Below are 22,126 nucleotides of genomic sequence, written 5' to 3'. Positions count from 1 at the left end.
AAATGTAGGATTTTGAAAGCTGAACATTTTAGGATAAAACTGAAGATTTTAAGGAAAAATAGGCTGGACTTTGAAATAACTTTTTTTACACTTTCTACCATACGCATTTTCACCTGGAATCTCAAAAAAGACATCGAAAAGTGATCTTATGGGGTCAGTTCCCAGGAGTGTCCTGTGAGTGTACACCTGTTTATTTTCATTGTGCATTTTTTGTGCAGAATGAAATGTCTGGAATGTCCCTATAATTTTGTTTTGCATCATTAAAAAAAAAAGATGTGTAGTAATGTGTAATGCACAGGCTGCGGCCACTGAAAGTAGTTTTCCCATTGGTATTTTTCAAATTATGTTTTCTTACATCATGGAGTGAAAATGGATTTATTAGGTAATTTTTAATATTGATCAGAACAAAATACTCTGTAATGTCAAATGATAAAAAAGTATCCTAAAGCTTTTTATTAATTACAAATGAAACCAATATACCTGATCGTTCTGCTCCTCTTCTGTTACTTTCTCTACCACACCCTTCCCTCCTGCTCTCCCTCCAGTTTTGCTTTCCCCCCTCTATCGACTCCTTATTACCTCTTGCACCTTTTATAACCACCATCAACCCACCCTTTACCACCCTCCACTTCTTTTCTTCCCTTTCACCCTCCCCTGGACACAATATATTAGGAGATTTCCTTATCCCCACCTTCCCATACCTGGATTTGATGAGAAGTGTATTCCTCTTTGTACACTGCCTTAAACGCATCCAAATGTTGCTGTTTAACTTTGTCTGCCAATGGCTACAAATTTGCAAACTCTTCAACCCCGATATTTCCTATCTCTTTTGTCTACTTCCTCTTTCCCCTTACCTCATATTTTCCCTACCCATGGGCTTGGGGGGGGGGTTTCTCTGCCTGACATCACATGTGTTTTACAACTTTACAGCTGCTTCTGATTTTTCACGATCACCTACAAACATAACTAACCTTAATACGGAGGCCTCACGCCCACTACATCCACAAGTTATTTTCTCATAACGTCAAAGGCCTTAATAGTCCTATCAAATTTTGCATGGTCTGCACAGACTGTGCGAAGAGACACATGATGTTAGATCACAAGAGTCTTCCTTTTGGCCCTCTTTATAACCTATGGTCTATCTGGTTAAATGGCAATGAGGAGTTGCCAACTTCCTGTACACAAGAGTACAGTTAGAACTTTCAGATCCTTCAGGTCACTTCCCCAGAGTCTTTGGAACTGTGAAGGTTCCAGCAATCCATTCTGAATGTGTTTTCCTGACATACTGTATATATATCAATCTCGCTCTCTTTTGCAAAGGCCACCTGGTAGTGGTTTGCAGACTTTAACACAGGGGTCAGGGAACTTTTTTACCTTTTGCCCCAAAATATATTTAGATACGCCGACATTACCCCCTTGATTTGAAAGGAAGGAAATCATATATTATTAATTATTGGAATTTAAAATGTTATTGAATCTATTAAAACTTTCTTTGAAAGCTTCAACTTCAAAACTTCAGGTTTTGGAGAAATGATGTTGCTTCATTTTTGATACGAGAGCATCAATATTGGGGCATTTTGATGTCAGAGCAATTTGGATACAGTCTTCAGCGTCCAATCGATTTCTCTGCTTTATTTTTATGTTCGTTAGAGTGCAAAATCCTTGTTCTCGAAAGGTAGGTTGTTGCAAAAGGCAGCAACGTTTTGACTGCCGGGTCATGTGCAATGTTGATGCCTTTGCAGCTGTTGACATCCAAAAATATGACAGATCTGCTTTGTTTTCAAATGCAATACGTGCTTCATTATTGCATCAAAGCTCAAGAAGTGCCTCTGCCAACCCTTGAGGCTCTTCTGGTACAACAGCAATTTCCCCTTTCAAAGGGGTCTACAATCCAACTGACAGCATGTGAATCGGCAGCATTACCCCCAGGAATTTCATTTTTACCCCGTTTGGGGTAATTTACCCCTGTTCCCTGACCACTGCTTTAACACTATCATGAATACTAAAATGGACAAATCTGTTTGAGAATTGATTTAACTCTTCATACTCCAAAACTTTTCCTCAATCTCATGAACTCTCACTTACTGATTGATATATTTTGTTGATTCACCTCGCGCACCCCCATGCTTCCTGTACCTTCAGAGTCTATATCTCAGCAACTGTATTTCTCAGTAACAGCCTAGTCCCCACTTCTTCGCTAATCTCAGATCGGGTTGGATCATAAAGTGTTAGAGACTATTTTACAGCTTCTTGACCAAGTGCAAGTTCCTGTTAGATACCATCAGAATGAGTCATTACTACAGGATGATACTTTATTACAACCTCTTCACAGTGATCTAGTCTCTTATTGTGAAAGGGCTTAAAGTGAGCAGAATTTTCAGTGGAAATTTATAAAGTTTATTTGATGAAAAGAGAAAACTTGATGTGATTACTACAGTGTAGGCTTCTGCTGCAAGAAATCAAAAGTCAAGCAAGCATAATACATATCCCATCAGGGGTGTCTCTAACCGTTCTGCTGTACGAGACAGTACAGGAAGTGGGGCCCCTCTTATCACTTATACAAATCAACATACACATTCAGAGCGGAGTAAACTGTAACACACATGCAGTGTTTCTATGATCACCATTCCAGGTCCAAGAGATGAGACTGTAACAGTGTATTAACAATATGAAGACCATTCTTAAGACTAACTCCTTGCATTTTTAAGTAAAGGTTAATAGGTTAAATCAGTGGTTTCCAAACTTTCTCAGTTCGAGGCACCCTTAGGGTCACCATAATCTTTCCAAGGCACCCCCTAAGCCAAAATAATTACCGGGTAGTCCTGTTTTTTCAGTAGTTGGGTCAAAATGACGTAAGATGTATTTAGGCCGCTTCATCATATCACTGCGCCCCTTCACCATATTACTCTGTCCCCTGCTTCGCCATCTCAATCTCTCTGTCCCCCTTCAGCGTGTGTCTCTGTCCCCCTCCTTCAGCGTCTCTCTCTGTCCCCCTCCTTCAGCGTCTCTCTCTGTCCCCCTCCTTCAGCGTCTCTCTCTCTGTCCCCCTCCTTCAGCGTCTCTCTCTGTCCCCCTCCTTCAGCATGTGTCTCTCTCTCTGTCCCCCTTCAGCGTGTCTCTCTCTCTGTCCCCCTTCAGCGTGTCTCTCTCTCTGTCCCCCTCCTTCAGCGTTTCTCTCTGTCCCCCTCCTTCAGCGTCTCCCTCTCTGTCCCCCTCCTTCAGCGTCTCTCTCTGTCCCCCTTCTTCAGCATGTGTCTCTCTCTCTCTGTCCCCCTCCTTCAGCATGTGTCTCTCTCTCTGTCCCCCTTCAGCGTGTGTCTCTCTCTCTGTCCCCCTTCAGCATGTGTCTCTCTCTCTCTGTCCCCCTTCAGCATGTGTGTCTCTCTCTCTCTCTGTCCCCCTTCAGCGTGTGTCTCTACCTCTGTCCCCCTTCAGCGTGTGTCTCTCTCTCTGTCCCCCTTCAGCGTGTGTCTCTCTCTCTGTCCCCCTGCAGCGTGTGTCTCTCTCTCTCTCTGTGCCCACCTTCACTCCCCTTTACTTACCTTCTTTCCTGACGTCCTCTCTGCTGCTGCTCCTCACTGAGGCTGGACGGACGCGATGACGTCACGCCCGGCAGTCAGTGAGGAGGAGGATCCGGCGCTGGATGATTGGTAAGTTTTTGGGTTTTTTCTCTTTTTTTTATTGGTAGGGATCGCGGCACCCCTGTGACAGCGCCGCGGCAACTCAGGGAGCCGCGGCGCACACTTTGGGAACCGGTGGGTTAAATTGATGCTGACCGTTCGTGTCTATAAGTAATCTTTCATCACAAAACAATTTCTAACATTTATACCAAGTTACAGATGGCCGTATAATATTGCATTGTTTGTTAAAATAGAACTTAGTTGACGAATGTTAATTTCATCAGATTACCCTTGCATTATTGCTATTTTAAAAATACAGTTTAGCCATAGATTATGTCAGCTAGTACAACGTTCCTCAATGTTTTCTTAACTGTTCATTCCTCAATGTCAGTAATCTTTTTTTTGTCAACTACGCCCAATAATTAAAGGTTGATCATGTGTTCTCTAATGCCGTAAATGTTTACCATGTACCCCCTTCAATCTATAAAAAAAACATCTAAATAAGTATTAATTATTATAAAAGGTTATTTTTACCAACAGGCTGCCAGAATTTTTTGCCAAGGTTATTGAATCCTGGGCAAAAATTCCATCAGCCTGTTGATTTTGATATTTTCAATTTTTAACCTGAAAAATGCTCGCTAAATCCATGAGGTGCATTGAAGACCTTAAATATAATAGTATTTGTCTTTTTCCATGTGTTTTTAATATTTATATCGACGTACGCCAGCTTTAAATATATAGAAGAAATGCGTTTTTCTGGAGCTGGGTAAAATTTACACTTTTAACATTCAAAACAGATGGAGCTGTTTTTATAAATGCCTCTTGATATTCATTTGTGATTTCCACATTTACCATTATTGACAGGTCAGTAAAATAACAGTAACCCCTTATTACTGTCAAATCTAACATCTCTTAGCTTCTTAAAAATTAAGCAGACTTATGAGAGGATGAAGGTTCTCATTAAATACATTTTACATTATCACTCATCTGTTGCTATGACACAACATTTTTCATTGTTCCCAGTACCCCATGTAAAACTTGTTGCAAACCTGGTCCCCATGGCTGTCCCGCAAACTTCTCTATCTAAAATTATTCAGATTTGTGAGTGAGTAATTGTTTAGAGAGATTCAAAATGTAATTATTGAACTCACAATATCTTTATTGCTGTTGTTTTGTTATTTAATGCATATTGCCTCTGTATATGTTTGTGGTGTACTTTTTTTGAAAGTTAAGTTAAACAAGTATACATTCCCTACCTCTGTGGTAATTATATTTAAATTTAGAGGTATGCAGAATTGGGACAAAAAATAAGTCCCACCCCTTATCATATCCAGAATTACCACTTTTGGATGAAATCCCACCTATCTTTACAAGCCCCACCTATTTCTGCAATTCTGTACTGTCCTGCCAAAATTGGGACATTTGGGAAGCATAGTACAGAAGTGGAACGTACTCATTCAATTTATAGGTTCACAGCGGGTGCTTGAAAGGGTGGGGTTATCCAGATTGATAAACAATAGAGAAAAAAAGTCCCTCAGCACACTACTATGAACTAGTGAAAGAGACACTTTTATACTTCTATATAAAAGTGCAGAGTTCTCAGTTACAAACATTTTCAAATGCATGATAAGCCACCCGGCCCGTCAAGGCGCTTCTGCTATTAGTGTAGTCCTAATTCTAAACAATGAGAGTCCCTATTTTTGGGTCATACATATATGTGTTTTTAAATTGAGGGCTAATTTACCAATAGGTCCCCCAAAAAGCTTCCAAATGGCAATACAGCACCAGCACTCCCCATCAGCTACTGATACCACACATGTCTCTCAAACAAACAATACAGAAGTGAAAGTTGCTCAATCAATTTATAGTGTCATAGCAGGTGTTCTTGTATTAGTTCATAGCAGTGTGCTGGAGATTTTTCACATTTGGGAAGTATGTCATTGCATTCCATGGGTAAGGAGCAGTCAGAAGTTCATGAGAGAGGAGTTGGAGTGGGTGTCCAAAAAAAGTAGTATTGAGAAAAGTGAGGATGACTCACAGCATACGGGGTGTGTAGGGTGGAGATGTGTATAAATGCAGTGCATTAATGAGTGAGTGGGGCAGCACGGTGGCTCAGTGGTTAGCACTTCTTCCTCACAGCACTGGGGTCATGAGTTTGATTCCCGACCATGGCCTTATCTCTGTGGAGTTTGTATGTTCTCCTCGTGTTTGCGTGGGTTTCCTCCGGGTGCTCCGGTTTCCTCCCACACTCCAAAAACATACTGGTAGGTTAATTGGCTGCTATTAAATTGACCTTAGTCTCTCTCGGTCTGTGTGTGTGTGTGTGTGTGTGTGTGTGTGTTAGGGAATTTAGACTGTAAGCCCCAATGGGGCAGGAACTGATGTGAGTGAGTTCTCTGTACAGCGCTGCGGAATTAGTGGTGCTATACAAATAGATGCTGCTGCTGATTAATTATAAGTACTGTGGTGAATGATTTAGCATTTCTTATGTCGTGGGATGACCCTTGCGACCAGATTGTGAGAGTGGATAACTGTTATTAAGAAAGGAAACTCACATCTTGATACAGAGATGTTGGTCAGCAGCTGTTTGCAGAAGTTTAACTTATGAAGCCACCGCAGATGCAATTCCTGCTTATCACTATCATATCAAGTTTAAGGGATCATTTTAAATGTAAGGACTTTGAAATGGATAATTCAGCTACATACTGTCAACCTTTTTTAAAGAGCACAACTGTCCTTTCTTTATGTAAACCATATGGTCTCTTGCTTCGCTCTTTATCTTTTTATTACTTATTATTTTTATTACTTAGTTTGCTGCTATCAGGAACTGAAGTAACAAGGAAAGGGGACCCTGCTCGCTAGACCTTGCAGTCTAAAGATAGAAACAAGATCTAAAGATAGAAACAGACCTTCCATTTTGAATAATCATTTTCTGACAATGACAATAGACCACACATAGGACATAAGGGTTTAAAGGTGAAGCAGGATGTTCTTAAATAACAGAATATCGAAAGAGAAAAGTTAACAAAGCAGTAGAACCAATACTCTCCTTGTTTCACTTGGTTGTGTTTTAATGTAAAATGTTGGAAATTGTAGTCAGACTCTTCAGTTGTTTAGGATTTAGTTACTTAATTTTAATAAATAATAAAGTGGCATGGTAATGTTGAAAACATGGTGCAAAATAAAGTAACTGAAACCTTTAGCTCATCAAATGATTTGGACGTTTCCATATCTACTGTTAGATCTAGTGCAAAGTCTGTAATTACCAGCAGCTCTAGACCCAGCCGGACGGCACACTAGCTACATAGTTACCAATGTGTATGACCTAAACACTCTACTGTATATAGGATTGCTGAATCTGATATTAGCTGAATTAATAAATATGCAGATTAAGGGAGTTAGGGAACCTCTTCAGTTGTTGTGGAACGGCAAGTGCCAACATGCTCTACCATGCCTATTCTGTAGTTCTGCCGGAGAGCCGTGGGTTGTCTCCCGCTGCCTAGCAGACTAATGTGTTTCTCCTTATCATGATGCTTTTATAAACTGATGATTATTGGTTCAGAACCTCTCTGATGGTATGAATTTTGCAAATATGCCTGTTCTTTCTATTTCCAATCAGACCCCTCCCCGGCATTCATCTCTCTAAGCGCTCTTTGAAAACCCAACTTTTTATTAGAACTTACCCTACTCCCACATATACTGCCCACACTGGTTCACCCTCACGCCCCAATCTCCAAACTCACTCCTCTTGTCTCAACTATATTTTTTCCCATTAGACTGTAAGCTCTCCCATGAGCAGGGCTTTACCTTACCTATGTTTTCATGCCTAAATTTATTTATTCTATCTTGTATGTCCCTGTTTTATCTATGTCCCTGTTTTCCCCACTGTCCTGTGCTACAGAGCGCTGTGGCATCTTTTAAATTAATGATAATAATAATATGTGGACAATAGTACAAGCAATTCTTCATTATTATTATTCAAGTTAAAATGTCCAGATTCAGTAACTTGTCACAAGTGGCCAAATCTATGATGGCTACGGCCACACACACACACACGTGTCCTAAATAGGCCACCTATCCCAGATGGACTATGAATGTTCCATTCAACACCTGGTTACTCACAATCAGACATAATCAGACACAATCAGACATTGATTGTGGTTGGTGGTTGTCTATGGGCTAATCCACACAAATATTTGCATCCAATTTGGTTTCAAGTCAAACCAAATTGTGCGTCATGATTGCTGCATGTATGGACCTGATAAGAGGGTAGGGGCAGTAAACCTGTAGGTTACACAATCACTAATTTAGAGTGTAGTCTATCACTGCATCCTGTGTCTTCACGACCTTTAAATACGACCAATCTCAGCCTCTTAACAGGTCTTTGGTTATAACGAGATGCAGAACACCAAGGTCATCAAGCTGAGGCATCTTTGATCTCTTCAATCACTGTTCTGTCTACAGATTAATCCACAAACACTGCAAATTACTTAACATGAGATGTCTCAACAACCCTCTATAAATAGTGTTATTTCCTAACACTCAGCATAGGATATCTTAAATACCGTGATGGTTCATTAGCAGTGGATAGGGCAAGTCGTTGTGTAAGTAACTTCCTGCTTTAAGCAAAACATTATACATTAATTGTGCAATAAAGAAAAATAAAAGCTTTAAGACTCCATTTGATGTAAAGTGGAGCTGTCACCAACGCTTAGTGTAGGCATCCGTCTTGTGGGCTGAACTAGTTTACAGCCTTTCCAATTGTTAGTTACCAGGGACATCACTAACATGCTGGCTGACTAATATTCATGAGGCCTGACTAGTATTCATGAGGCCAGACTAGTATTCATGAGGAATGACTAATATTCATGAGGCCTGACTAATATTCATGAGGCCAGACTAGTATTCATGAGGAATGACTAATATTCATGAGGCCTGACTAATATTCATGAAGCCTGACTAATATTCATGAGGCCAGACTAGAATTCATGAGGAGCTTGATCCTAGTGAACTGATAGGCTGCATTGTAATAAAGATTAGTTTAGTCCACAATGGGTTATAGGTGAACTTTCAGAACCACAGGCAGAACTAGCGAGCTGTGGGCCCCGGTACAGGGAGGCGGGGAAGAGGGAACCGAGGCCACCAATCCTCTGCATCTGTCATGCAGCAGGCCCCTTTATCTCCATGGGCCCCGTTGGTAGTTCCGCCACTGTTCAGAACCACCCGACCCAAAAGTTACCTTTTGGCCCTTGCAGTCCTGGGAATGCTATAGAATACTGGTACCCAAGAACTCTATGACAAGGTAGGGTTACCGCTACCAATGAGTATTATGTATCCATGGTACTCCGAGATAGGTCTCATGGTCAAGAAACAACGACTACTTCTAAGTCTGTTGCAGAAGTACAGAAATTATGCAAAAGTGTTTTCCCATAAGATCAATCTATATATTATTCATAAGTGATTTGCATCTTATGAAGGATTTTTTTTAGGCTATAATTGATTGTTCATCAACCAAACAAGGGGGATTGAGGCTACTTACTTTGGAGAAGGAGACAGTGGCCAATGTTCTTGACAGTTTAATTTGTCGCTAATTATTTTTAGATGGGAGTTGGTACTTAGAGTTTTATAATACACAAGGTATACACGGTGAGTTCTACTGTCATTGCTTATAAATTGAGGTCTGATATTATTTAGTGTTTATTAGGATAATGTGTGTATTATAAGGCATAACACACCCCAATGATAAATTAGTGTGAATATTAGAGGTGACCTTGGAGATCCATAACCTTTACTGAAGCACTCAGGCTACGATCCAGTGCATTTATATGGTCATAGAATTCCTCAGTGACTTATTATATCCTTATAATAGAATCCCATTCTGTATTGCTCTGATGAGAACTTACGACCTGCAGTCTACATACAATAAAAAGGCTCTTTGTGCTATTTTAAGACACATTATTTTAAAAATAGAGTTTTGGTTGACAAAAAAATACCTGTGGTTACCAGAGACCTAGAAAACAGAGAAGTATAGACCTCGATATGGAGGGCAAATTTGCTCCTAAACACTGCTAATAATTGAGCCTCAATGTTCGTCACTTACAATTACAGCCTTCGGCTGGGCTTCCGTTTGTTCCGATGACGTGGCCGGTTGTCAGCCACCTGTCTCTTTGTAATATTTGGCTTTTGATTTGCCGAGCTAAACATTATTATAGAGGACAGTGTAAGATAATCAGCAGATTGAGAGGGTGTTTCAGTTTCAATAATATAACATTGTAACGCTCATCAAATAAAGTAAGTATTTCATTGATGAGGAAATATACTTGCTTTACTGCTGTGGATTTATTTCAATAATGTTAACAGCTCATTTAATATTTCTGGATTGAAGGGGGATTGTAAACAGCTATAACGCCAGAGTGATTGCCTACATCCCACAAACATTTGCCTTAGATTCCAAAGATTAGGGCAAATTTTCTACAACACTGAGGAACACAAAACGGATTTGCAATCCAAATCCAGTGACTGGAATCTTTACCTTACATATTTCAGATACAAATACAAATATTTATGGAATAATACACCCACTATTGTAAATGATATGGTAGCTAGAAGTCACAGAGGTCCAAGGGGTATACATACTAAACGGCAGGTTTGCAAAAGTGGAGATGTTGCCTATAGCAACCAATCAGATTCTAGCTGTCATTTTGTAGAATGCACTAAGTAAATGACAGCTAGATTCTGATTGGTTGCTATAGGCAACATCTCCACTTTTTCAAACCCGCAGTTTAGTAAGTATGCCCCCAAGTGTTTTTATACACGTCAGAGAAATCCAAAGTTATTTCTAACATCTGTAATATATTATTGAAGGGGGGGGGGGGGGGGGGGCGGGACTTATACCCTAAAGTTCACACATTTCCTGACAGAAAACAATAAAGTGTAAAAAGTCTAAAATCCCTTTGGATTGTTTTGTTTGCTCCATCGTGTGAAATGTTTAATACACTTGTAATATCAGCACATGGGGGCTTTCCCGAAAAAAACACATCAGTAAAGTAAAATAAAAAGTTTACTTGAGAGAAGCAAAAATCGAACGTGTCCTTATCTGAGCAAACATACGCAGCCCTCTATGCAGTACACACAGTATTTTGTGCCTTTAGTATTACTAAAACATGAATTACTGTAGTCTACTGAACACTTGATGTAATTCTCAATAACAACTGCACAACAGCAATACAAAATACTGTTATGTAATTACTACAGTGAGAAAGCAAGGAATCCAGCATAACATCAGGGTAAAAGTCCCAATGAAATCAGGCCCGGTGCTCCCATTAGGCAAGGTTAGGCACTTGCCTAGGGCGCCGGGCTCTGGAGGGCGCCTGGAGGGCGCCACAGAACTGGAAATTAATTTTAAAACTGTGCGGCGACCGCTGACCATACCTGTCACGGCCGCCGCACAGCATTCAGATGCATGGGGAGGGGGGGAAGAGGCTATTGCTCACCACCGCCGCCTCTCTGCTCCGTCTCCTCCCCTCCATTCACTAGTGTCAGTGAGTGGAGGGGAGGAGACGGAGCAGAGAGGCGGCGGTGGTGAGACAAGGTAAGAAAAGACGGGGTGAAGGGGAGGAGGGATGAGGGAGGAGGGCGCCGATTTTTGCGGGGGGGGGGGGGGGGGGGGGCGCCGATTTTGCCTAGGGCGCCATGGACCCTAGCACCGGCCCTGAATGAAATACATTCGGGAATGTGGGGACCGTGAAAAATGTGTGAATTCCAGAAAACTGTAAAATTACGGAATGTGAAATGGGGGTTTCACTGAATATCTAGATCGCTTAATACCTTCCTTCAGGATTAATCCAGGTGTGGAATATCTATATTAAAGGTGCATTTAATGTAAAGAAGAATATAGTAACATAAGTGGAATTTTGGAGTTACTGACCCTGCCCTCAACCGAAAATGAAATTTACACCTGTACACTTAACATTACTGTCTCGCCTCATAACCTACTGTGTAGTAAACAATCTAGAACTCAGAGAACATCAATAAAAAGTCTTGAATGGTTTAATACTTCCTAGTAACTGATAATGTTACATGTTTCTTTTCTTAAATACCCAGCAGGGCTTAGTTAATAACATGACTTATAGAGCAATAAAGTTCTGTAACCCAGAGCAGCCAATAAGATATCAGCATTAAGAAGTTTAGCAGTCCTAAAATGAAAGTGATTATCTGATTGGTTTCTATGGGTTACAAGATATGTTTTCTATGTACCATTTTATTAAATAAGCTCTAATTAATAAAACTGTGTTATCAACATTTGTGCTATTTGTTTTTGGAGTGAAACATATTTATTGCAAAAACTGGCAGCAATATTACTTTTAAAATAGAGTAGTTGGTGCTGTGTACTATGTATCAATCAGTGCCTGTATCCACCAACTGCCCGGAGCCATTAATTAACACAGTACCTGTAATTACTACAGGAACTAGCACAGTGTCTGTAATCAGCAACTGCCCAGAGCCAGGAACTAGCACAGTGTCTGTAATCAGCAACTGCCCAGAGCCAGGAACTAGCACAGTGTTGGTAATCACAAACTGCCCAGAGCCAGGAACTAGCACAGTGTTGGTAATCACAAACTGCACAGAGCCAGGAACTAGCACAGTGTCTGTAATCACCAACTGCACAGAGCCAGGAACTAGCACAGTGTCTGTATCTAACAACTACACAGAGCCAGGAACTAGCACAGTGTCTGTATCCACCAACTGCACAGAGCCAGGAACTAGCACAGTGTCTGTATCCACCAACTGCCCAGAGCCAGGAACTAGCACAGTGTCTGTATCCACCAACTGCCCAGAGCCAGGAACTAGCACAGTGTCTGTAATCACCAACTGCCCAGAGCCAGGAACTAGCACAGTGTCTGTAATCACACACTGCCCAGAGCGAGGAACTAGCACAGTGTTGGTAATCACAAACTGCACAGAGCCAGGAACTAGCACAGTGTCTGTAATCACCAACTGCACAGAGCCAGGAACTAGCACAGTGTCTGTATCTAACAACTACACAGAGCCAGGAACTAGCACAGTGTCTGTATCCACCAACTGCACAGAGCCAGGAACTAACACAGTGTCTGTATCTAACAACTACACAGAGCCAGGAACTAGCACAGTGTCTGTATCCACCAACTGCCCAGAGCCAGGAACTAGCACAGTGTCTGTAATCACCAACTGCCTAGAGTCAGGAACTAGCACAGTGTCTGTAATCACCAACTGCCCAGAGCCAGGAACTAGCACAGTGTCTGTAATCACCAACTGCCCAGAGCCAGGAACTAGCACAGTGTCTGTAATCACCAACTGCCCAGAGCCAGGAACTAGCACAGTGTCTGTATCCATGAACATGTAATCCCATGAGTAACTACAATTAGTATCCTGCTATCTAATGCTTCTAGTATGACCTACACCTCTTTGTCAGCTTGTCTGGGCCAGGCCATCTTTACCTTTTGTTTCTTATCACTGTATGTTATTTGTTTGTATTATCCCCTCAATGTATAACGCTGTGTAATATGTTGGCGCTTTATAAATGAAATAAAAAAATTATAATAATATTGGTATAATAAGGAAAAATAATATTAGCATGTATTTGAAATTGAAAGAAAAAGTTAAATAGACATTTATCACAAAAAGATACTAAGTAACAATACAGTATAACTCTGCAATCCAGATATGAGCAGGTTGTGGTCGGGCCCTCCATTGGGGTCCCATAGTAATATATGCAAAGCGTTCTATACAGCAGCACCCCTTTTGGGGGTCCCAGAACAATGGTACCCTGACACCGGGGGTTGCAGAATCTTATGATGAAATTAAGTTTCACGGTGGGACAGGCTAGTTTTTCGGAGGTGCTAAATTTCCCCAATAAAATCCCCTTTTGTTTCCCCAATATACTCTGTATTTGTAAATTTGCAGTTTGCTGAATTTATAGCTGGGACGAGGACGTATTCTGCTGTGTAGTGTGACACTTAAGGCCCAGTGTGCAACATTTAACAGCCAAACTCAAATATTCTGCAGAACAGATTTAAAAACTTTACTTATCTCCGCTCAGAATACTGACACATTGACACTTGGGATCCCAGAACAATGGCACACTAACACCTAAGGTCTCAGAACAATGACACACTGACACCTGAGGTATCAGAACAATGACTCACTGACACCTGAGGTATCAGAACAATGACACACTGACACCTGAGGTATCAGAACAATGACTCACTGACACCTGAGGTATCAGAACAATGGCACACTGACACCTGGGATCCCAGAACAATGACTCACTGACACCTGAGATACAGAACAATGTCACACTGACACCTGAGGTATCAGAACAATGTCACACTGACACCTTAGGTCTCAGAACAATGACTCACTGACACCTGAGATTCAGAATAATGACACACTGACACCTGTGAACCAGAACAATGACACATTGACACCTGAGCTCCAGAACAATGAAACACTGACACTTGGGGTCCCAGAACAATAACACACTGACACCTGAGGTCTCAGTACAATTGCACACTGACACTTGGGGTCCTAGAACAATGGAACACTGACTCTTAGGGCCCCAGTACAATGGCACACTGACACCTGAGATCCCAGTACAATAACACACTGACATGTGGATTCTCAGAACTGACACAAGATTCCGCTGATGCAATCTTCAAGTCCAGCTTTTATTTTACCATTCTGCACTGTATTTAAACCTTCGCTTTTTGTTGAATTTATAGTCTATGAATACAGCTTGGATGACAACAGTAAATGAAGACCAAATTCTGCCCGTGAAAAGTAAAACTTTGTGCCCATATGCAAAAAGAGGCAAATTTTTAGTTTTGAAAATTTCACTCAATTCTATTCTGAACAACAGGCAACACGATCAGGTAGACAGTGATAATCCAGACACTATTTATTGTGTAATACAGCGACACATGAAAAGGCTGAGCTAGGGTGGGTACAGAAATGTAGCTCTAATGTGTACAGACATTTATTCAAACAATACACAGTAACATTGAGACAACTTTTATCTATGCAGAAAAAATTGCTAGTATGTGTTCCTTAAATCTTTGCATACATATATTTTACATATACTTTTTATTATACTGTTTCTTTAAATAAAGTCGGTCACACATAGAGATTTGCTATAAAAGCACAAATAACTCTTATGATCTTGAAGCTGTTAAATGCACTGTACTAAAAACAAACTTAATAACATAAAAACTAGTCCCTTTTTTACCCTATGAATTGCTGTGTTTCTATGTTTCTGTACAGTAAATCATTTTGAGAGTCCTTCATTTCTGGAGTAGTCATTGAAATTCCGCATAATAAGCGACACTTGTCTTTTTCCCACCAGGGAATGGCATTTGATGGGAATTTAATATACACTTTTTAATCGGATAATTCCTAACTCGCCATCCCCAATATAATTCGCATCAAAACTTAGTATGAATAATTTTTACTGGATTTTTCTCAGCTTTAATTATGTGAGAATCTCACACAGCAAAGACCACTGGAAAATTTTGTATTCGTGGCTACTTGCGTATAAATGAAGATTATTTTATTGACGTTTTGTTTATTAGTATACTGTCTTTAATAACAATGGATAATTATAATTGAAACAGATAATTAACCTCATAACTAATGTAAAAAAGAGAAAAAAACAAATGCAATTTTATGTTTTTTTGATTTACTCTGAATGTTTGTACTTGATTTACGATATATAATGTTGCTTTGATATTTTTAGCTCAAGCTATTTTTTTTCACTAGTGGTCAACTTCAGCGTAGATTCGGAATATGGGGGCTGGCAGCTAGTGCAGGCTATACTTATTGTGGTTTATGTCAAACCATAACAAAAAAAAGCCAAAAATCATCAATTAGAAGACTGCCAATTAAAATACTAACGGCACACGGCTTCCAGCCACAGAGCTGTTGCAAATTTACTGGGCTAGAATCATTACCAGGAATTATGACTTATATCCAAGTGTGTCCATCTAAACTAAGATTACATTGTCATCATTATTCTCGTTTAAAACTTATTTATTTCAATATACTGATATATAGCCCTTTCAGTAAATATTGTAACGGATTGCTTTTAATTTAAGCATTGTGATGGAAGAAAACCTTTCTTACCTTCACATATAGTAATAAGCACAAAAGAAGTATAAAAGTCCATTCTATTTAGCGCCACAAATAGTTTGCACCTTGCAAGGGAAGAGTGCGCCACAGGAAAGTTTCGGTAATCGCAGAATACGAGCGGATACGCAATTAGAATGCAAGAAAAATGTGATGTAATGAGCAGTAATTTAGCGCAAGTAAAACTCAAACATAGGAGCAGTTGTTCGGTCTCCCAGTTTAAATTAATGTTATTTCCCTTTAAATAAATTATGCAAAAACCATTTACCTGTGAATATCCCATGGCAGCAAATCCACGGCGCCGCTGTTGTTCTGTCAGCCTGCAGCCAGGAGAATGGCAGTGACGACTATAGTTTTACTGTTATGAAAGTAACACACTCAGGCAGAACGTCAGTTGCAACACAGGCCACAAACTTCCTCTGTGTTTGCAAAGAAAGTTTCTATCACTGACAGAGACGTAAAGTGCCTGTTTTAATCAGACCTACATCCACCCTGTGCTGCAAGTTATTTCTAAGCCGCAAAATTTGAAAACTTGATCTTACCTGGACGCCAGAGTTCTTTCCATGTAGAATCCATGCAAACTAATGTTCTATCTTTTAGTTAACACTCAAGGGATTCATTTTCTACCCCTCCTCCAATTATAATATGTCCTCAATTACCCTCATTGTGCAAAAGCATCACTGAGAAGCCCTGCTGGAGAAGCCCTGCTGGAGAATCCCTACTGGGGTGTACAGCTACCCCCATAGCATCTAATAGCCTATCTTCATGCCAGGTTCCCCAATATCTTAAAGCAGCAGTGTCCATAACTTGATACTTTTCTTGTTTTTCGACTTCGTACACAAGCATTTTGCCGATTATTACACTAGGTGCCACACTAGAAATCTGCGAAACATTACCCCGCCCTGTGTTTTCTTTATAGATAAATATTGGTGTATTTTTGAACCCCTTCTTCTTTAGCGTCTGCTTTACTTACTGGAAATAAACTGTATGGTTTGAATGTCAGTACAGTTTTTATCCTTCAGAGAATCATTCAGAAGTTGCACACAACTGGTTGCCATGTATTTGTGAAAGTCCACCCCACAGCGTCACTAACGGTCTTTTACAAAGCCGCAAACTTGCGTGTCTGCTGCGTAAATGCTATCCACATGCCATCTTTAATGAATGTGCCTGTCTGTCCTTGAAAGCTCAAGGATTTTGTGGGCCAAGATGACGGTATCGTCACAGGGATGGGGTGGGGGGGGGGGGGGGGGCAATCTTTAGCATCTTCTAATGTAAATAGCGTGGGTGACATTCGTTAAGTGTCGGCTGGGCACCTGAATGGTTATAGCTATAAACTCACGTGCAAAAACTTGATTTAATTTTGGGGGCTGGGATTATTTAAATGACATTCAAGGGCTGCAAAAGGCATATTTGGAGGGGTGTTCCCTGTTTAATATGAGGCAGCAGAACATTTTTAATCCCGCGAAAAGACTTGTTTTTTTTGCATCCTCAGAGGTGGTGGAAGTAATTAGGGGGGTGGCCAGTCTGCAGGGGGAGTGTGGTCAGCCCACAAGGATTGTGACATTTGCTTAACAATTGCCACTTCGCTGTTAATGCCCCTCTTACATTGCTGCAGACACAAGTTTGCAGGTGGTTACAAGAGGTTGACCGGTGCCAGAAACCTTTGCAGCGCTGCAACAAATCACGTCATTGAAGGGGTAGACATGAGACAGACGGTAAAGAGGGTCCTGCCTGTGGAGCTTACACTCTAGCGCAGGGTTTCCCAAACCCAGTCCTCAGGGCTCCCTAACAGTGCAGGTTTTCCATATCTCCTTGCTGGAGCACAGGTGTATTCATCAGTGACTGACACATTGTAACAGATACACAGGTGGTCCCAATTATGTCACATGTGATCCAGAAAACCTGCACTGTTGGGGAGCCCTGAGGACTGGGTTTAGGAAACCCTGCTCTAGCGGGATAGTGTGAAGCTGATATAATAGGAGCTAGTGGGAAGGCAGTGGGTCATTTGCATGATGATTCCAGGTTTGCAGGTGGCCTACCTCGGCTTTGTAGGAAATGAAGTGAGTTGTACTTGGTTAAAACAGAATTTATTTTATAGTTTAAGTTTTAAACTAACATATAAATGATTGTACGGATGGGTAGGACTGTTGGGCAGTATCTGCTGATCCTGGCTATAGATAAATGAGTGTGAGCGTCCTTAGGAAACTGGAGGGTCCATCTCCCCGTGCTCACCAAATATCGTCCTAGATTGAAATTACCGAGACCTGTAAGGTACAAAGTAGTCTCTCTGCGAATGGTCTGATTTCTGCTATGTTTATTTTACCGAATGAGCTCAGTTTTTCTTTTAGTTTTTTTTTGGTCCGATGCAAAATTATTTATGTAGAACTAAATAATTATTTTTTAACACATCTTTGATTTCGTGGCACTCAATTATCAGAAAATTCATTTTCTGTTTTAAAAACTATTTTGTGACATGCAAAGATTTCGAGGCACACAAATTCATTTTGTGACTCAGAAAATTGATTTTGCAGTTCAAAATTATTTTTGTTAACGCATGTCAAACTATTTTGATCTGCGACAACAAAAGAGGGATTTTGTGCATCTGGAGTCATTTTTTGTTTTACAAATTTGTAACACAGATTTATTTTGTGGCACAATAGATAAGAACGTACATGTTTATTCTTAAATATCTAGAGAAAGTGAGTGACTGAGAAATGAAGCCTTGTGGTAGATGATCATTTATGTAACTAATTAGGGTGAATCACTGAGTAGCTTCTGACTAAAGTACCCCTGAGGGAAAGCCCAAGTTTCTTAAATTTACAGGTGCTTAATTGTCAGAAAAGTCAATTTTAATTATTTTTTCCAAAACAGTGATTTATGAAAGCTGCTTAATAAAATAACATTTAACGCCTCAAGCAATGTAGCTAAATTAAAGGGAATTGATCAGTGTTTGACTGGGGTATTACAGATAAAGGCCGATCTTCTCACCAGGCCGAGTGCTGGGCAATCTCTTTCTAAGAAGGCCATTCACATGGTCAGTTTGTTGACAAATCTGGCGACAGTAAACCCAAACATAATACTTTGGTATGTTCCTGAGAAAGGTGTCTTGCCTCTCACTGAATGTCAGAAAAACTCTGCTTGCTCAGAAAATAACTGTACTGTGCCATATTTCTCAGAAAGTCTATCACACAATCCAAGTGTGATTTACAAAAGTGTAAAAGTCCAGTGCAAATGTCCATTTTTATAGGTAAGTTCATGTATTTGTTACCCAAGATGGTGACTTTTGAATGGATGTACGATGTTTCATTTGAAGTGACCGTTTTAATTTTTGCACAATTATTATTATTATTATTGATTTATATAACACCCCCATGTTTCTCAGTAATCATTCACATCAGTCACACCACATTGGAACATACCGTCTAAATTCACCACTGCACACACACTCTGCACTCACACTCCACGCACCAGCAGGAATCAAAACCATGTCCCCTGCATTGGGAGGCAGCAATGCTAACCACTGTGCATTCCACAATGTGCATTTTCAGTTGGATCAGCAAATCTTCAAATTTAGGTGCTTTCCTATTTTACTGGGGAAATTCCAAGAACTGGGAGGTGGGGGTAAACCTTGAAATACGCTTTTGGACAGATAGGTGCATTGCCCAAATAAGAAGTCAGTTTGGTATGTACTTATCTGACGCTCTTTAAACAACATGTATGCACCTCAAATCTTCATTATAAGTTACCAAGCATGAACTCTTCTGAATGCTGCAGACAACATCAAAACTGGCGTAAAGCGAACGCTTGTGAGAATGTGTGTATGTGTACAGGTCTGTTTGTTTCTTGAACTATCAGCAGCAAAGTACATTTAATAAGCTGTGAAACCATGTGTTAAATGCTTTAAATGCTTTGAAGTGCGCGTGTGCACGAGGCTTTAGAGACATCATTACTGCAGCTCTAAGTTAGCAATAGTCCATACTGTAGAAATTATATAAATCCAAAAAACATACTGGAAGGTTAATTGGCTGCTATCAAAAATTGATCCTAGTGTCTGTCTCCCTCCTGTGTGTGTGTGTGTGTGTGTGTGTGTGTCTATATTAGGGAATTTAGACTGTAAGCTCCAATGGGGCAGGGACTGATGTGAGTGAGTTCTCTGTACAGCGCTGCGGAATTAGTGGCGCTATATAAATAAATGATGATGATGATGATGATGATAAATCAGTGTATCCTATACATGAATCAATTTTGAAAATTTGGATAGAGCATCGATGCCTGGAGTTTAAATTGTTTTCGTTTAAAAATATTGTAGTCCCATCGTAGAGTTTTTCTCTGTAGATTGAAAGCTCAGTTGTCTTATTGAAATTGGATTAATTCTAAGACGCCATGCTGCCATTCTTAAAGACACAAGTCCTTCTAGCAAGGACTGTGAGAGAAAAGTAGAATTAGTGGTTATGGAAATGACAACAACAACAAAGCAGAGAATGACTCTACCACTTACAATAATTGAATTAATATCCCCCTTTGGGAGATGTTGTTTTGAAACCATTATGTGTCAGTACCCGCTTACCTCTAGTTACCCTTGCCTTCCGCTCGCCAGCTTCATTCTGTACCAAAACCTGGGCACCATGCCCTTGGGCTCCACTTCTCCCTCAATCACTGGCTCTGGTAGTTGCACTCACACGCCTGGGCATAGATGCAGCTGGCTCTGGTTCATTCCCCCACCAATTCTCCTTCTCTTTTATAGTTTTTAGTGGCCTGGGATACCCTTGTATTATTGCCATGTGTGGGTATTCATATCTGTATTGTTATTTGATCTTCTATGTGTTTATTGTTTTGTCCTTTAATGCTATGTATTGTTTTGGTCTATGCGCTCTGTACAGCTCTGTGGACCCCTTGTGGCCCCCTATAAATAAAGGATATTATTAATACTAATAATAATACTAGAACTAATAATTATGTGGCTGAAAGTACTTTACGTTAACTTGAAGTCACTGTTATCTGAAAATGTTGACTTATACATCTCTCAGGATGTGGGTAACTTTGTACGCTGTCATATCTGAGAATGGTACAAATTGTCTTGTATTCTATTTGTTGGGCAATATGAGTGACATCGGGAATAACAACTTGAATGATTACCACATATGTTAAAGGAAGATTATCTTCAAACAAGTCGGATGTTTGAACTTTGTTACTTATAAATTTGCGTAAGGTACATCAGTTTGAATCCTACTGAATGTATGGGAAATTCATTGAGAGTGCACACTGAAAAGGGCAAGGAAATGATCTCTGCCTGCATGATACACAATTAAGGTTTGGATGAAAATACAGAAGGAAGCTGGAAAGATAAAGTAGTAAATTAGTCGCATAAGGCCATAGGTTGTAAAAAGTGAAATAGAATTTATCTCTGCCATTTGTTTTATTAGATAATAATGAACTGTTGTAATTTTATTGATTGATTTGCTCCTTCTCAGTTTGAGTTTTAATGATTTTTAACGAAATGCAGTCCCTGCTTCTCTCCTGTAGATGTCACTGTAGCAATTGCTGCCTATAGGATTTATTTGGTTGACGACTAAAACCTCTCGAGAGACGCTGGTAAAAGTTGTTGATTACTTTTGAATGGGGCAACTTGCAACGATAGCACTCAGGTTCAAGATCAGTGCAGGAGGGGGGTGACGCTTCTGGCCCCCACACATTCAGTAAATGTTTGTCCACTCTCATCACATCCTCCCATTCCCGGTTACAGGACTTTTTTCGGGCTGCAGCCACTGTATGGAGTTCTCTCCATCGCACAATAAGACTCTCCTCTGGTCTACAAACTTTCAAGCGTTCTCTGAAAATTCACCTCTTCAGACAAGCTTATAATATTCCTCAACCACCCTCTTAACCTCACTGTGTTACCACCCGTTACACAATTTCACACAAGACAGCTACCCCCTGACCAACATTGTTGTGTGACGGGATCATTTAGCTTACGAATCATTTTTACCTTTGCAGTCTGGCTGGACTGAAATGCAAAATGTAGACTTAACCTCATGTATCAAACTCTCATCGTCCCATAGATTGTAAGCTTGCGAGCAGGGCCTTCTCACCTCTTTATCTGTTCTGGTTAAAACGTTATTATAATAAGGATGTAGGGAAGGTTTTGCCCATGTTTTAGTGATTACTTTGGTGGAGTTGGGCACCCCTGGGAGAGAGGGAGAGAGAACTGGAACACAGAGTTGTGGTGCCATAAAATTTAACTAGAGAGGTGGCTTCTGGGAGATTATCTGTGTAAATATACTTCGCCCTATACATCAAGGGGTCACTGTTGGCAATAGCATAGTGAAAGATAACATATAGTACTATAG

The 22,126-nt window shown here is 40.3% G+C and overlaps 2 protein-coding genes across 4 annotated transcripts in view; one reads left to right on the top strand and one right to left on the bottom strand.

Annotated features, from left to right (window-relative positions):
* SLA (Src like adaptor) overlaps window positions 1-20,631 on the bottom strand; it is a 45,540-nt gene extending 24,909 nt beyond the window's left edge. Inside the window, exon 1 of one of the 3 annotated variants that reach the window (XM_075211690.1) lies at window positions 20,347-20,631. The gene's annotated coding sequence lies outside the window, so the exon portion shown is untranslated. Of the gene's footprint in view, window positions 1-16,047; window positions 16,159-20,346 lie in introns of those variants that run through there. The other 2 variants (XM_075211691.1, XM_075211689.1) reach the window with 2 other exon arrangements.
* The window catches only part of TG (thyroglobulin), a 186,108-nt gene that overhangs the window by 136,416 nt on the left and 27,566 nt on the right, over window positions 1-22,126 (top strand). The window lies entirely within an intron of this gene.

This window comes from Mixophyes fleayi, chromosome 5 (assembly GCF_038048845.1).
Source record: "Mixophyes fleayi isolate aMixFle1 chromosome 5, aMixFle1.hap1, whole genome shotgun sequence".
Lineage (NCBI taxonomy): Eukaryota > Metazoa > Chordata > Amphibia > Anura > Limnodynastidae > Mixophyes > Mixophyes fleayi.
Note: the sequence above shows the minus strand (reverse complement) of the source record. Positions and strands in the feature narration are given on the sequence as shown.